This window comes from Eleutherodactylus coqui, chromosome 11 (genome assembly GCF_035609145.1).
Source record: "Eleutherodactylus coqui strain aEleCoq1 chromosome 11, aEleCoq1.hap1, whole genome shotgun sequence".
Lineage (NCBI taxonomy): Eukaryota > Metazoa > Chordata > Amphibia > Anura > Eleutherodactylidae > Eleutherodactylus > Eleutherodactylus coqui.
The window spans coordinates 57,038,753-57,054,475 of record NC_089847.1 but is presented as its reverse complement, the minus strand read 5'-3'; the positions used below and the strand labels follow the sequence as shown (position 1 = coordinate 57,054,475).

At 42.4% G+C, this 15,723-nt stretch overlaps 16 non-coding genes across 16 annotated transcripts; 3 read left to right on the top strand and 13 right to left on the bottom strand.

The window, feature by feature from the left end:
- Nucleotides 1-421: 421 nt before the first annotated feature.
- On the bottom strand, nt 422-503 carry TRNAS-GCU (transfer RNA serine (anticodon GCU)). Its single transcript has one exon. It is a non-coding gene; the product is annotated as a tRNA-Ser (tRNA).
- Nucleotides 504-1,541: 1,038 nt separating this feature from the next.
- Nucleotides 1,542-1,623, bottom strand: TRNAS-GCU (transfer RNA serine (anticodon GCU)). The gene has a single exon. It is a non-coding gene; the product is annotated as a tRNA-Ser (tRNA).
- Nucleotides 1,624-2,662: 1,039 nt separating this feature from the next.
- TRNAS-GCU (transfer RNA serine (anticodon GCU)) lies at nt 2,663-2,744 on the bottom strand. Its single transcript has one exon. It is a non-coding gene; the product is annotated as a tRNA-Ser (tRNA).
- A 1,049-nt stretch (nt 2,745-3,793) lies between these two features.
- On the bottom strand, nt 3,794-3,875 carry TRNAS-GCU (transfer RNA serine (anticodon GCU)). Its single transcript has one exon. It is a non-coding gene; the product is annotated as a tRNA-Ser (tRNA).
- Nucleotides 3,876-4,914: 1,039 nt separating this feature from the next.
- TRNAS-GCU (transfer RNA serine (anticodon GCU)) lies at nt 4,915-4,996 on the bottom strand. The gene has a single exon. It is a non-coding gene; the product is annotated as a tRNA-Ser (tRNA).
- Nucleotides 4,997-6,044: 1,048 nt separating this feature from the next.
- Nucleotides 6,045-6,126, bottom strand: TRNAS-GCU (transfer RNA serine (anticodon GCU)). Its single transcript has one exon. It is a non-coding gene; the product is annotated as a tRNA-Ser (tRNA).
- A 618-nt stretch (nt 6,127-6,744) lies between these two features.
- TRNAT-AGU (transfer RNA threonine (anticodon AGU)) lies at nt 6,745-6,818 on the top strand. Its single transcript has one exon. It is a non-coding gene; the product is annotated as a tRNA-Thr (tRNA).
- A 356-nt stretch (nt 6,819-7,174) lies between these two features.
- On the bottom strand, nt 7,175-7,256 carry TRNAS-GCU (transfer RNA serine (anticodon GCU)). The gene has a single exon. It is a non-coding gene; the product is annotated as a tRNA-Ser (tRNA).
- Nucleotides 7,257-7,864: 608 nt separating this feature from the next.
- On the top strand, nt 7,865-7,938 carry TRNAT-AGU (transfer RNA threonine (anticodon AGU)). The gene has a single exon. It is a non-coding gene; the product is annotated as a tRNA-Thr (tRNA).
- Nucleotides 7,939-8,294: 356 nt separating this feature from the next.
- Nucleotides 8,295-8,376, bottom strand: TRNAS-GCU (transfer RNA serine (anticodon GCU)). The gene has a single exon. It is a non-coding gene; the product is annotated as a tRNA-Ser (tRNA).
- Nucleotides 8,377-9,414: 1,038 nt separating this feature from the next.
- Nucleotides 9,415-9,496, bottom strand: TRNAS-ACU (transfer RNA serine (anticodon ACU)). Its single transcript has one exon. It is a non-coding gene; the product is annotated as a tRNA-Ser (tRNA).
- A 1,038-nt stretch (nt 9,497-10,534) lies between these two features.
- On the bottom strand, nt 10,535-10,616 carry TRNAS-GCU (transfer RNA serine (anticodon GCU)). The gene has a single exon. It is a non-coding gene; the product is annotated as a tRNA-Ser (tRNA).
- A 1,048-nt stretch (nt 10,617-11,664) lies between these two features.
- TRNAS-GCU (transfer RNA serine (anticodon GCU)) lies at nt 11,665-11,746 on the bottom strand. The gene has a single exon. It is a non-coding gene; the product is annotated as a tRNA-Ser (tRNA).
- Nucleotides 11,747-12,794: 1,048 nt separating this feature from the next.
- TRNAS-GCU (transfer RNA serine (anticodon GCU)) lies at nt 12,795-12,876 on the bottom strand. The gene has a single exon. It is a non-coding gene; the product is annotated as a tRNA-Ser (tRNA).
- Nucleotides 12,877-13,924: 1,048 nt separating this feature from the next.
- Nucleotides 13,925-14,006, bottom strand: TRNAS-GCU (transfer RNA serine (anticodon GCU)). The gene has a single exon. It is a non-coding gene; the product is annotated as a tRNA-Ser (tRNA).
- A 618-nt stretch (nt 14,007-14,624) lies between these two features.
- Nucleotides 14,625-14,698, top strand: TRNAT-AGU (transfer RNA threonine (anticodon AGU)). Its single transcript has one exon. It is a non-coding gene; the product is annotated as a tRNA-Thr (tRNA).
- Nucleotides 14,699-15,723: the final 1,025 nt, after the last annotated feature.

The following is a 15,723-nucleotide window of genomic DNA, read 5'->3' as shown; positions in this document are numbered from 1 at the left end:
CTTAGTTGGTTAAAGCGCCTGTCTAGTAAACAGGAGATCCTGAGTTCAACTCTCAGCAGTGCCTTGTTCTCTTATTCTGCTCAATAATCAGCACTTTTTTCCAAAAGGGAGATGTTCACTAGCCAATGACATTAAAGATGCTCGTCCCACATCCGTAGAATACTCCACCCGAGTGGCAAAGAGTCAGCTCTGGTTTAGTTTTAACAAGTAGATGGTTGCAACGTTTTGCAAAATGTAGGATGGCATAAGGCACGATAAATTAGAGGTGCCGATTCACTATTGCCTGACTGATACGCTACATAATGCCTGTAAATATGTTTAGAGACTTCAATAGCATCCTTCTTGAACGGTGATGGTAAATTTTCTTCCTCGGGGCATTGCTTGTGCTTGAGCATAGAGAATTTTCCAAAAAGGAATCATACGACGAGGATGGGATTCGAACCCATGCGTGCAGAGCACAATGGATTAGCAGTCCATCGCCTTAACCACTCGGCCACCCCGTCAACAAAAGTACCTTTACCGAACCCACATTTGGAAAACAGTCGTGATGATTCTTAGGCTTCATTTTCTTTCCACATGCAACAGCGCCGTACATCAGACATTGGCTCAGCAGGTCTTGTTTTACATCCAACGTGATGACCCATGCTAATGGCATAAATACTAAACATTCAGTCCTCTCTGCTTCTCATTTATGTTGGCATTTCCCTAGCATTCCCTAAATCTGTCAATTCTGCCTTCTATCTAACTTTTAAAGTAAAACAGGCCACAATTCATGCAAGGCAAATGCATGGATTACATACCTATGGAGAAATTATCCATGTCTTTTCCAAAAAGGATCGTCCCAAGCCGATTTCATTTAGAATTGTCACGATGCAAAATGACAGAGAACTGCATGCTGCTGCCAAGTATGTGATGGGACTCGACTTCCTTGCTGTTCTATAGTGGTAGCCAGCTGAAACTACATGCTGCATAGGATCTGTTCACACTTAATTTGCCATCTCTGTGACAAATAGCAAAACTTAGAACCACTCCTCAAAATCATCCTACATTTAAAAATTCTTCTCCTGGATCATCCTTGCCATCTTTCTGGTTTTCCACAGTTTTGCTCATGGGCGCTGTGGCTTAGTTGGTTAAAGCGCCTGTCTAGTAAACGGGAGATCCTGAGTTCAACTCTCAGCAGTGCCTTGTTCTCTTATTCTGCTCAATAATCAGCACTTTTTTCCAAAAGGGAGATGTTCACTAGCCAATGACATTAAAGATGCTCGTCCCACATCCCTAGAATACTCCACCCGAGTGGCAAAGAGTCAGCTCTGGTTTAGTTTTAACAAGTAGATGGTTGCAACGTTTTGCAAAATGTAGGATGGCATAAGGCACGATAAATTAGAGGTGCCGATTCACTATTGCCTGACTGATACGCTACATAATGCCTGTAAATATGTTTAGAGACTTCAATAGCATCCTTCTTGAACGGTGATGGTAAATTTTCTTCCTCGGGGCATTGCTTGCGCTGAGCATAGAGAATTTTCCAAAAAGAAATCATACGACGAGGATGGGATTCGAACCCATGCGTGCAGAGCACAATGGATTAGCAGTCCATCGCCTTAACCACTCGGCCACCCCGTCAACAAAAGTACCTTTACCGAACCCACATTTGGAAAACAGTCGTGATGATTCTTAGGCTTCATTTTCTTTCCACATGCAACAGCGCCGTACATCAGACATTGGCTCAGCAGGTCTTGTTTTACATCCAACGTGATGACCCATGCTAATGGCATAAATACTAAACATTCAGTCCTCTCTGCTTCTCATTTATGTTGGCATTTCCCTAGCATTCCCTAAATCTGTCAATTCTGCCTTCTATCTAACTTTTAAAGTAAAACAGGCCACAATTCATGCAAGGCAAATGCATGGATTACATACCTATGGACAAATTATCCATGTCTTTTCCAAAAAGGATCGTCCCAAGCCGATTTCATTTAGAATTGTCACGATGCAAAATGACAGAGAACTGCATGCTGCTGCCAAGTATGTGATGGGACTCGACTTCCTTGCTGTTCTATAGTGGTAGCCACCTGAAACTACATGCTGCATAGGATCTGTTCACACTTAATTTGCCATCTCTGTGACAAATAGCAAAACTTAGAACCACTCCTCAAAATCATCCTACATTTAAAAATTCTTCTCCTGGATCATCCTTGCCATCTTTCTGGTTTTCCACAGCTTTGCTCATGGGCGCTGTGGCTTAGTTGGTTAAAACGCCTGTCTAGTAAACGGGAGATCCTCAGTTCAACTCTCAGCAGTGCCTTGTTCTCTTATTCTGGTCAATAATCAGCTCTTTTTTCCAAAAGGGAGATGTTCACTAGCCAATGACATTAAAGATGCTCGTCCCACATCCGTAGAATACTCCACCCGAGTGGCAAAGAGTCAGCTCTGGTTTAGTTTTAACAAGTAGATGGTTGCAACGTTTTGCAAAATGTAGGATGGCATAAGGCACGATAAATTAGAGGTGCCGATTCACTATTGCCTGACTGATACGCTACATAATGCCTGTAAATATGTTTAGAGACTTCAATAGCATCCTTCTTGAACGGTGATGGTAAATTTTCTTCCTCGGGGCATTGCTTGTGCTTGAGCATAGAGAATTTTCCAAAAAGGAATCATACGACGAGGATGGGATTCGAACCCATGCGTGCAGAGCACAATGGATTAGCAGTCCATCGCCTTAACCACTCGGCCACCCCGTCAACAAAAGTACCTTTACCGAACCCACATTTGGAAAACAGTCGTGATGATTCTTAGGCTTCATTTTCTTTCCACATGCAACAGCGCCGTACATCAGACATTGGCTCAGCAGGTCTTGTTTTACATCCAACGTGATGACCCATGCTAATGGCATAAATACTAAACATTCAGTCCTCTCTGCTTCTCATTTATGTTGGCATTTCCCTAGCATTCCCTAAATCTGTCAATTCTGCCTTCTATCTAACTTTTAAAGTAAAACAGGCCACAATTCATGCAAGGCAAATGCATGGATTACATACCTATGGACAAATTATCCATGTCTTTTCCAAAAAGGATCGTCCCAAGCCGATTTCATTTAGAATTGTCACGATGCAAAATGACAGAGAACTGCATGCTGCTGCCAAGTATGTGATGGGACTCGACTTCCTTGCTGTTCTATAGTGGTAGCCACCTGAAACTACATGCTGCATAGGATCTGTTCACACTTAATTTGCCATCTCTGTGACAAATAGCAAAACTTAGAACCACTCCTCAAAATCATCCTACATTTAAAAATTCTTCTCCTGGATCATCATTGCCATCTTTCTGGTTTTCCACAGTTTTCCACAGTTTTGCTCATGGGTGCTGTGGCTTAGTTGGTTAAAGCGCCTGTCTAGTAAACAGGAGATCCTGAGTTCAACTCTCAGCAGTGCCTTGTTCTCTTATTCTGCTCAATAATCAGCACTTTTTTCCAAAAGGGAGATGTTCACTAGCCAATGACATTAAAGATGCTCGTCCCACATCCGTAGAATACTCCACCCGAGTGGCAAAGAGTCAGCTCTGGTTTAGTTTTAACAAGTAGATGGTTGCAACGTTTTGCAAAATGTAGGATGGCATAAGGCACGATAAATTAGAGGTGCCGATTCACTATTGCCTGACTGATACGCTACATAATGCCTGTAAATATGTTTAGAGACTTCAATAGCATCCTTCTTGAACGGTGATGGTAAATTTTCTTCCTCGGGGCATTGCTTGTGCTTGAGCATAGAGAATTTTCCAAAAAGGAATCATACGACGAGGATGGGATTCGAACCCATGCGTGCAGAGCACAATGGATTAGCAGTCCATCGCCTTAACCACTCGGCCACCCCGTCAACAAAAGTACCTTTACCGAACCCACATTTGGAAAACAGTCGTGATGATTCTTAGGCTTCATTTTCTTTCCACATGCAACAGCGCCGTACATCAGACATTGGCTCAGCAGGTCTTGTTTTACATCCAACGTGATGACCCATGCTAATGGCATAAATACTAAACATTCAGTCCTCTCTGCTTCTCATTTATGTTGGCATTTCCCTAGCATTCCCTAAATCTGTCAATTCTGCCTTCTATCTAACTTTTAAAGTAAAACAGGCCACAATTCATGCAAGGCAAATGCATGGATTACATACCTATGGACAAATTATCCATGTCTTTTCCAAAAAGGATCGTCCCAAGCCGATTTCATTTAGAATTGTCACGATGCAAAATGACAGAGAACTGCATGCTGCTGCCAAGTATGTGATGGGACTCGACTTCCTTGCTGTTCTATAGTGGTAGCCACCTGAAACTACATGCTGCATAGGATCTGTTCACACTTAATTTGCCATCTCTGTGACAAATAGCAAAACTTAGAACCACTCCTCAAAATCATCCTACATTTAAAAATTCTTCTCCTGGATCATCCTTGCCATCTTTCTGGTTTTCCACAGCTTTGCTCATGGGCGCTGTGGCTTAGTTGGTTAAAACGCCTGTCTAGTAAACGGGAGATCCTCAGTTCAACTCTCAGCAGTGCCTTGTTCTCTTATTCTGGTCAATAATCAGCTCTTTTTTCCAAAAGGGAGATGTTCACTAGCCAATGACATTAAAGATGCTCGTCCCACATCCGTAGAATACTCCACCCGAGTGGCAAAGAGTCAGCTCTGGTTTAGTTTTAACAAGTAGATGGTTGCAACGTTTTGCAAAATGTAGGATGGCATAAGGCACGATAAATTAGAGGTGCCGATTCACTATTGCCTGACTGATACGCTACATAATGCCTGTAAATATGTTTAGAGACTTCAATAGCATCCTTCTTGAACGGTGATGGTAAATTTTCTTCCTCGGGGCATTGCTTGTGCTTGAGCATAGAGAATTTTCCAAAAAGGAATCATACGACGAGGATGGGATTCGAACCCATGCGTGCAGAGCACAATGGATTAGCAGTCCATCGCCTTAACCACTCGGCCACCCCGTCAACAAAAGTACCTTTACCGAACCCACATTTGGAAAACAGTCGTGATGATTCTTAGGCTTCATTTTCTTTCCACATGCAACAGCGCCGTACATCAGACATTGGCTCAGCAGGTCTTGTTTTACATCCAACGTGATGACCCATGCTAATGGCATAAATACTAAACATTCAGTCCTCTCTGCTTCTCATTTATGTTGGCATTTCCCTAGCATTCCCTAAATCTGTCAATTCTGCCTTCTATCTAACTTTTAAAGTAAAACAGGCCACAATTCATGCAAGGCAAATGCATGGATTACATACCTATGGACAAATTATCCATGTCTTTTCCAAAAAGGATCGTCCCAAGCCGATTTCATTTAGAATTGTCACGATGCAAAATGACAGAGAACTGCATGCTGCTGCCAAGTATGTGATGGGACTCGACTTCCTTGCTGTTCTATAGTGGTAGCCACCTGAAACTACATGCTGCATAGGATCTGTTCACACTTAATTTGCCATCTCTGTGACAAATAGCAAAACTTAGAACCACTCCTCAAAATCATCCTACATTTAAAAATTCTTCTCCTGGATCATCATTGCCATCTTTCTGGTTTTCCACAGTTTTCCACAGTTTTGCTCATGGGTGCTGTGGCTTAGTTGGTTAAAGCGCCTGTCTAGTAAACAGGAGATCCTGAGTTCAACTCTCAGCAGTGCCTTGTTCTCTTATTCTGCTCAATAATCAGCACTTTTTTCCAAAAGGGAGATGTTCACTAGCCAATGACATTAAAGATGCTCGTCCCACATCCCTAGAATACTCCACCCGAGTGGCAAAGAGTCAGCTCTGGTTTAGTTTTAACAAGTAGATGGTTGCAACGTTTTGCAAAATGTAGGATGGCATAAGGCACGATAAATTAGAGGTGCCGATTCACTATTGCCTGACTGATACGCTACATAATGCCTGTAAATATGTTTAGAGACTTCAATAGCATCCTTCTTGAACGGTGATGGTAAATTTTCTTCCTCGGGGCATTGCTTGCGCTGAGCATAGAGAATTTTCCAAAAGGAAATCATACGACGAGGATGGGATTCGAACCCATGCGTGCAGAGCACAATGGATTAGCAGTCCATCGCCTTAACCACTCGGCCACCCCGTCAACAAAAGTACCTTTACCGAACCCACATTTGGAAAACAGTCGTGATGATTCTTAGGCTTCATTTTCTTTCCACATGCAACAGCGCCGTACATCAGACATTGGCTCAGCAGGTCTTGTTTTACATCCAACGTGATGACCCATGCTAATGGCATAAATACTAAACATTCAGTCCTCTCTGCTTCTCATTTATGTTGGCATTTCCCTAGCATTCCCTAAATCTGTCAATTCTGCCTTCTATCTAACTTTTAACGTAAAACAGGCCACAATTCATGCAAGGCAAATGCATGGATTACATACCTATGGAGAAATTATCCATGTCTTTTCCAAAAAGGATCGTCCCAAGCCGATTTCATTTAGAATTGTCACGATGCAAAATGACAGAGAACTGCATGCTGCTGCCAAGTATGTGATGGGACTCGACTTCCTTGCTGTTCTATAGTGGTAGCCACCTGAAACTACATGCTGCATAGGATCTGTTCACACTTAATTTGCCATCTCTGTGACAAATAGCAAAACTTAGAACCACTCCTCAAAATCATCCTACATTTAAAAATTCTTCTCCTGGATCATCATTGCCATCTTTCTGGTTTTCCACAGTTTTCCACAGTTTTGCTCATGGGCGCTGTGGCTTAGTTGGTTAAAGCGCCTGTCTAGTAAACAGGAGATCCTGAGTTCAACTCTCAGCAGTGCCTTGTTCTCTTATTCTGCTCAATAATCAGCACTTTTTTCCAAAAGGGAGATGTTCACTAGCCAATGACATTAAAGATGCTCGTCCCACATCCCTAGAATACTCCACCCGAGTGGCAAAGAGTCAGCTCTGGTTTAGTTTTAACAAGTAGATGGTTGCAACGTTTTGCAAAATGTAGTATGGCATAAGGCACGATAAATTAGAGGTGCCGATTCACTATTGCCTGACTGATACGCTACATAATGCCTGTAAATATGTTTAGAGACTTCAATAGCATCCTTCTTGAACGGTGATGGTAAATTTTCTTCCTCGGGGCATTGCTTGCGCTGAGCATAGAGAATTTTCCAAAAGGAAATCATACGACGAGGATGGGATTCGAACCCATGCGTGCAGAGCACAATGGATTAGCAGTCCATCGCCTTAACCACTCGGCCACCCCGTCAACAAAAGTACTTTTACCGAACCCACATTTGGAAAACAGTCGTGATGATTCTTAGGCTTCATTTTCTTTCCACATGCAACAGCGCCGTACATCAGACATTGGCTCAGCAGGTCTTGTTTTACATCCAACGTGATGACCCATGCTAATGGCATAAATACTAAACATTCAGTCCTCTCTGCTTCTCATTTATGTTGGCATTTCCCTAGCATTCCCTAAATCTGTCAATTCTGCCTTCTATCTAACTTTTAAAGTAAAACAGGCCACAATTCATGCAAGGCAAATGCATGGATTACATACCTATGGAAAAATTATCCATGTCTTTTCCAAAAAGGATCGTCCCAAGCCGATTTCATTTAGAATTGTCACGATGCAAAATGACAGAGAACTGCATGCTGCTGCCAAGTATGTGATGGGACTCGACTTCCTTGCTGTTCTATAGTGGTAGCCACCTGAAACTACATGCTGCATAGGATCTGTTCACACTTAATTTGCCATCTCTGTGACAAATAGCAAAACTTAGAACCACTCCTCAAAATCATCCTACATTTAAAAATTCTTCTCCTGGATCATCCTTGCCATCTTTCTGGTTTTCCACAGTTTTGCTCATGGGCGCTGTGGCTTAGTTGGTTAAAGCGCCTGTCTAGTAAACAGGAGATCCTGAGTTCAACTCTCAGCAGTGCCTTGTTCTCTTATTCTGCTCAATAATCAGCACTTTTTTCCAAAAGGGAGATGTTCACTAGCCAATGACATTAAAGATGCTCGTCCCACATCCCTAGAATACTCCACCCGAGTGGCAAAGAGTCAGCTCTGGTTTAGTTTTAACAAGTAGATGGTTGCAACGTTTTGCAAAATGTAGTATGGCATAAGGCACGATAAATTAGAGGTGCCGATTCACTATTGCCTGACTGATACGCTACATAATGCCTGTAAATATGTTTAGAGACTTCAATAGCATCCTTCTTGAACGGTGATGGTAAATTTTCTTCCTCGGGGCATTGCTTGCGCTGAGCATAGAGAATTTTCCAAAAAGAAATCATACGACGAGGATGGGATTCGAACCCATGCGTGCAGAGCACAATGGATTAGCAGTCCATCGCCTTAACCACTCGGCCACCCCGTCAACAAAAGTACCTTTACCGAACCCACATTTGGAAAACAGTCGTGATGATTCTTAGGCTTCATTTTCTTTCCACATGCAACAGCGCCGTACATCAGACATTGGCTCAGCAGGTCTTGTTTTACATCCAACGTGATGACCCATGCTAATGGCATAAATACTAAACATTCAGTCCTCTCTGCTTCTCATTTATGTTGGCATTTCCCTAGCATTCCCTAAATCTGTCAATTCTGCCTTCTATCTAACTTTTAAAGTAAAACAGGCCACAATTCATGCAAGGCAAATGCATGGATTACATACCTATGGACAAATTATCCATGTCTTTTCCAAAAAGGATCGTCCCAAGCCGATTTCATTTAGAATTGTCACGATGCAAAATGACAGAGAACTGCATGCTGCTGCCAAGTATGTGATGGGACTCGACTTCCGTGCTGTTCTATAGTGGTAGCCACCTGAAACTACATGCTGCATAGGATCTGTTCACACTTAATTTGCCATCTCTGTGACAAATAGCAAAACTTAGAACCACTCCTCAAAATCATCCTACATTTAAAAATTCTTCTCCTGGATCATCCTTGCCATCTTTCTGGTTTTCCACAGTTTTGCTCATTTGCGCTGTGGCTTAGTTGGTTAAAGCGCCTGTCTAGTAAACAGGAGATCCTGAGTTCAACTCTCAGCAGTGACTTGTTCTCTTATTCTGCTCAACAATCAGCTTTTTTTTCCAAAAGGGAGATGTTCACTGGCCAATGACATTAAAGATGCTCGTCCCACATCCCTAGAATACTCCACCCGAGTGGCAAAGAGTCAGCTCTGGTTTAGTTTTAACAAGTAGATGGTTGCAACGTTTTGCAAAATGTAGGATGGCATAAGGCACGATAAATTAGAGGTGCCGATTCACTATTGCCTGACTGATACGCTACATAATGCCTGTAAATATGTTTAGAGACTTCAATAGCATCCTTCTTGAACGGTGATGGTAAATTTTCTTCCTCGGGGCATTGCTTGCGCTGAGCATAGAGAATTTTCCAAAAAGGAATCATACGACGAGGATGGGATTCGAACCCATGCAAGCAGAGCACAATGGATTAGTAGTCCATCGCCTTAACTACTCGGCCACCCCGTCAACAAAAGTACCTTTACCGAACCCACATTTGGAAAACAGTCGTGATGATTCTTAGGCTTCATTTTCTTTCCACATGCAACAGCGCCGTACATCAGACATTGGCTCAGCAGGTCTTGTTTTACATCCAACGTGATGACCCATGCTAATGGCATAAATACTAAACATTCAGTCCTCTCTGCTTCTCATTTATGTTGGCATTTCCCTAGCATTCCCTAAATCTGTCAATTCTGCCTTCTATCTAACTTTTAAAGTAAAACAGGCCACAATTCATGCAAGGCAAATGCATGGATTACATACCTATGGACAAATTATCCATGTCTTTTCCAAAAAGGATCGTCCCAAGCCGATTTCATTTAGAATTGTCACGATGCAAAATGACAGAGAACTGCATGCTGCTGCCAAGTATGTCATGGGACTCGACTTCCTTGCTGTTCTATAGTGGTAGCCACCTGAAACTACATGCTGCATAGGATCTGTTCACACTTAATTTGCCATCTCTGTGACAAATAGCAAAACTTAGAACCACTCCTCAAAATCATCCTACATTTAAAAATTCTTCTCCTGGATCATCCTTGCCATCTTTCTGGTTTTCCACAGCTTTGCTCATGGGTGCTGTGGCTTAGTTGGTTAAAACGCCTGTCTAGTAAACGGGAGATCCTCAGTTCAACTCTCAGCAGTGCCTTGTTCTCTTATTCTGGTCAATAATCAGCTCTTTTTTCCAAAAGGGAGATGTTCACTAGCCAATGACATTAAAGATGCTCGTCCCACATCCGTAGAATACTCCACCCGAGTGGCAAAGAGTCAGCTCTGGTTTAGTTTTAACAAGTAGATGGTTGCAACGTTTTGCAAAATGTAGGATGGCATAAGGCACGATAAATTAGAGGTGCCGATTCACTATTGCCTGACTGATACGCTACATAATGCCTGTAAATATGTTTAGAGACTTCAATAGCATCCTTCTTGAACGGTGATGGTAAATTTTCTTCCTCGGGGCATTGCTTGCGCTGAGCATAGAGAATTTTCCAAAAAGGAATCATACGACGAGGATGGGATTCGAACCCATGCGTGCAGAGCACAATGGATTAGCAGTCCATCGCCTTAACCACTCGGCCACCCCGTCAACAAAAGTACTTTTACCGAACCCACATTTGGAAAACAGTCGTGATGATTCTTAGGCTTCATTTTCTTTCCACATGCAACAGCGCCGTACATCAGACATTGGCTCAGCAGGTCTTGTTTTACATCCAACGTGATGACCCATGCTAATGGCATAAATACTAAACATTCAGTCCTCTCTGCTTCTCATTTATGTTGGCATTTCCCTAGCATTCCCTAAATCTGTCAATTCTGCCTTCTATCTAACTTTTAAAGTAAAACAGGCCACAATTCATGCAAGGCAAATGCATGGATTACATACCTATGGACAAATTATCCATGTCTTTTCCAAAAAGGATCGTCCCAAGCCGATTTCATTTAGAATTGTCACGATGCAAAATGACAGAGAACTGCATGCTGCTGCCAAGTATGTGATGGGACTCGACTTCCTTGCTGTTCTATAGTGGTAGCCACCTGAAACTACATGCTGCATAGGATCTGTTCACACTTAATTTGCCATCTCTGTGACAAATAGCAAAACTTAGAACCACTCCTCAAAATCATCCTACATTTAAAAATTCTTCTCCTGGATCATCATTGCCATCTTTCTGGTTTTCCACAGTTTTCCACAGTTTTGCTCATGGGCGCTGTGGCTTAGTTGGTTAAAGCGCCTGGCTAGTAAACAGGAGATCCTGAGTTCAACTCTCAGCAGTGCCTTGTTCTCTTATTCTGCTCAATAATCAGCACTTTTTTCCAAAAGGGAGATGTTCACTAGCCAATGACATTAAAGATGCTCGTCCCACATCCCTAGAATACTCCACCCGAGTGGCAAAGAGTCAGCTCTGGTTTAGTTTTAACAAGTAGATGGTTGCAACGTTTTGCAAAATGTAGGATGGCATAAGGCACGATAAATTAGAGGTGCCGATTCACTATTGCCTGACTGATACGCTACATAATGCCTGTAAATATGTTTAGAGACTTCAATAGCATCCTTCTTGAACGGTGATGGTAAATTTTCTTCCTCGGGGCATTGCTTGCGCTGAGCATAGAGAATTTTCCAAAAGGAAATCATACGACGAGGATGGGATTCGAACCCATGCGTGCAGAGCACAATGGATTAGCAGTCCATCGCCTTAACCACTCGGCCACCCCGTCAACAAAAGTACTTTTACCGAACCCACATTTGGAAAACAGTCGTGATGATTCTTAGGCTTCATTTTCTTTCCACATGCAACAGCGCCGTACATCAGACATTGGCTCAGCAGGTCTTGTTTTACATCCAACGTGATGACCCATGCTAATGGCATAAATACTAAACATTCAGTCCTCTCTGCTTCTCATTTATGTTGGCATTTCCCTAGCATTCCCTAAATCTGTCAATTCTGCCTTCTATCTGACTTTTAAAGTAAAACAGGCCACAATTCATGCAAGGCAAATGCATGGATTACATACCTATGGAGAAATTATCCATGTCTTTTCCAAAAAGGATCGTCCCAAGCCGATTTCATTTAGAATTGTCACGATGCAAAATGACAGAGAACTGCATGCTGCTGCCAAGTATGTGATGGGACTCGACTTCCTTGCTGTTCTATAGTGGTAGCCACCTGAAACTACATGCTGCATAGGATCTGTTCACACTTAATTTGCCATCTCTGTGACAAATAGCAAAACTTAGAACCACTCCTCAAAATCATCCTACATTTAAAAATTCTTCTCCTGGATCATCATTGCCATCTTTCTGGTTTTCCACAGTTTTCCACAGTTTTGCTCATGGGCGCTGTGGCTTAGTTGGTTAAAGCACCTGTCTAGTAAACAGGAGATCCTGAGTTCAACTCTCAGCAGTGCCTTGTTCTCTTATTCTGCTCAATAATCAGCACTTTTTTCCAAAAGGGAGATGTTCACTAGCCAATGACATTAAAGATGCTCGTCCCACATCCCTAGAATACTCCACCCGAGTGGCAAAGAGTCAGCTCTGCTTTAGTTTTAACAAGTAGATGGTTGCAACGTTTTGCAAAATGTAGTATGGCATAAGGCACGATAAATTAGAGGTGCCGATTCACTATTGCCTGACTGATACGCTACATAATGCCTGTAAATATGTTTAGAGACTTCAATAGCATCCTTCTTGAACGGTGATGGTAAATTTTCTTCCTCGGGGCATTGCTTGCGCTGAGCATAGAGAATTTTCCAAAAGGAAATCATACGACGAGGATGGGATTCGAACCCATGCGTGCAGAGCACAATGGATTAGCAGTCCATTGCCTTAACCACTCGGCCACCCCGTCAACAAAAGTACTTTTACCGAACCCACATTTGGAAAACAGTCGTGATGATTCTTAGGCTTCATTTTCTTTCCACATGCAACAGCGCCGTACATCAGACATTGGCTCAGCAGGTCTTGTTTTACATCCAACGTGATGACCCATGCTAATGGCATAAATACTAAACATTCAGTCCTCTCTGCTTCTCATTTATGTTGGCATTTCCCTAGCATTCCCTAAATCTGTCAATTCTGCCTTCTATCTAACTTTTAAAGTAAAACAGGCCACAATTCATGCAAGGCAAATGCATGGATTACATACCTATGGAGAAATTATCCATGTCTTTTCCAAAAAGGATCGTCCCAAGCCGATTTCATTTAGAATTGTCACGATGCAAAATGACAGAGAACTGCATGCTGCTGCCAAGTATGTGATGGGACTCGACTTCCTTGCTGTTCTATAGTGGTAGCCACCTGAAACTACATGCTGCATAGGATCTGTTCACACTTAATTTGCCATCTCTGTGACAAATAGCAAAACTTAGAACCACTCCTCAAAATCATCCTACATTTAAAAATTCTTCTCCTGGATCATCATTGCCATCTTTCTGGTTTTCCACAGTTTTCCAGAGTTTTGCTCATGGGCGCTGTGGCTTAGTTGGTTAAAGCACCTGTCTAGTAAACAGGAGATCCTGAGTTCAACTCTCAGCAGTGCCTTGTTCTCTTATTCTGCTCAATAATCAGCACTTTTTTCCAAAAGGGAGATGTTCACTAGCCAATGACATTAAAGATGCTCGTCCCACATCCCTAGAATACTCCACCCGAGTGGCAAAGAGTCAGCTCTGGTTTAGTTTTAACAAGTAGATGGTTGCAACGTTTTGCAAAATGTAGTATGGCATAAGGCACGATAAATTAGAGGTGCCGATTCACTATTGCCTGACTGATACGCTACATAATGCCTGTAAATATGTTTAGAGACTTCAATAGCATCCTTCTTGAACGGTGATGGTAAATTTTCTTCCTCGGGGCATTGCTTGCGCTGAGCATAGAGAATTTTCCAAAAAGAAATCATACGACGAGGATGGGATTCGAACCCATGCGTGCAGAGCACAATGGATTAGCAGTCCATCGCCTTAACCACTCGGCCACCCCGTCAACAAAAGTACCTTTACCGAACCCACATTTGGAAAACAGTCGTGATGATTCTTAGGCTTCATTTTCTTTCCACATGCAACAGCGCCGTACATCAGACATTGGCTCAGCAGGTCTTGTTTTACATCCAACGTGATGACCCATGCTAATGGCATAAATACTAAACATTCAGTCCTCTCTGCTTCTCATTTATGTTGGCATTTCCCTAGCATTCCCTAAATCTGTCAATTCTGCCTTCTATCTAACTTTTAAAGTAAAACAGGCCACAATTCATGCAAGGCAAATGCATGGATTACATACCTATGGACAAATTATCCATGTCTTTTCCAAAAAGGATCGTCCCAAGCCGATTTCATTTAGAATTGTCACGATGCAAAATGACAGAGAACTGCATGCTGCTGCCAAGTATGTGATGGGACTCGACTTCCTTGCTGTTCTATAGTGGTAGCCACCTGAAACTACATGCTGCATAGGATCTGTTCACACTTAATTTGCCATCTCTGTGACAAATAGCAAAACTTAGAACCACTCCTCAAAATCATCCTACATTTAAAAATTCTTCTCCTGGATCATCATTGCCATCTTTCTGGTTTTCCACAGTTTTCCACAGTTTTGCTCATGGGCGCTGTGGCTTAGTTGGTTAAAGCGCCTGTCTAGTAAACAGGAGATCCTGAGTTCAACTCTCAGCAGTGCCTTGTTCTCTTATTCTGCTCAATAATCAGCACTTTTTTCCAAAAGGGAGATGTTCACTAGCCAATGACATTAAAGATGCTCGTCCCACATCCCTAGAATACTCCACCCGAGTGGCAAAGAGTCAGCTCTGGTTTAGTTTTAACAAGTAGATGGTTGCAACGTTTTGCAAAATGTAGGATGGCATAAGGCACGATAAATTAGAGGTGCCGATTCACTATTGCCTGACTGATACGCTACATAATGCCTGTAAATATGTTTAGAGACTTCAATAGCATCCTTCTTGAACGGTGATGGTAAATTTTCTTCCTCGGGGCATTGCTTGCGCTGAGCATAGAGAATTTTCCAAAAAGAAATCATACGACGAGGATGGGATTCGAACCCATGCGTGCAGAGCACAATGGATTAGCAGTCCATCGCCTTAACTACTCGGCCACCCCGTCAACAAAAGTACCTTTACCGAACCCACATTTGGAAAACAGTCGTGATGATTCTTAGGCTTCATTTTCTTTCCATATGCAACAGCGCCGTACATCAGACATTGGCTCAGCAGGTCTTGTTTTACATCCAACGTGATGACCCATGCTAATGGCATAAATACTAAACATTCAGTCCTCTCTGCTGCTCATTTATGTTGGCATTTCCCTAGCATTCCCTAAATCTGTCAATTCTGCCTTCTATCTAACTTTTAAAGTAAAACAGGCCACAATTCATGCAAGGCAAATGCATGGATTACATACCTATGGACAAATTATCCATGTCTTTTCCAAAAAGGATCTTCCCAAGCCGATTTCATTTAGAATTGTCACGATGCAAAATGACAGAGAACTGCATGCTGCTGCCAAGTATGTCATGGGACTCGACTTCCTTGCTGTTCTATAGTGGTAGCCACCTGAAACTACATGCTGCATAGGATCTGTTCACACTTAATTTGCCATCTCTGTGACAAATAGCAAAACTTAGAACCACTCCTCAAAATCATCCTACATTTAAAAATTCTTCTCCTGGATCATCCTTGCCATCTTTCTGG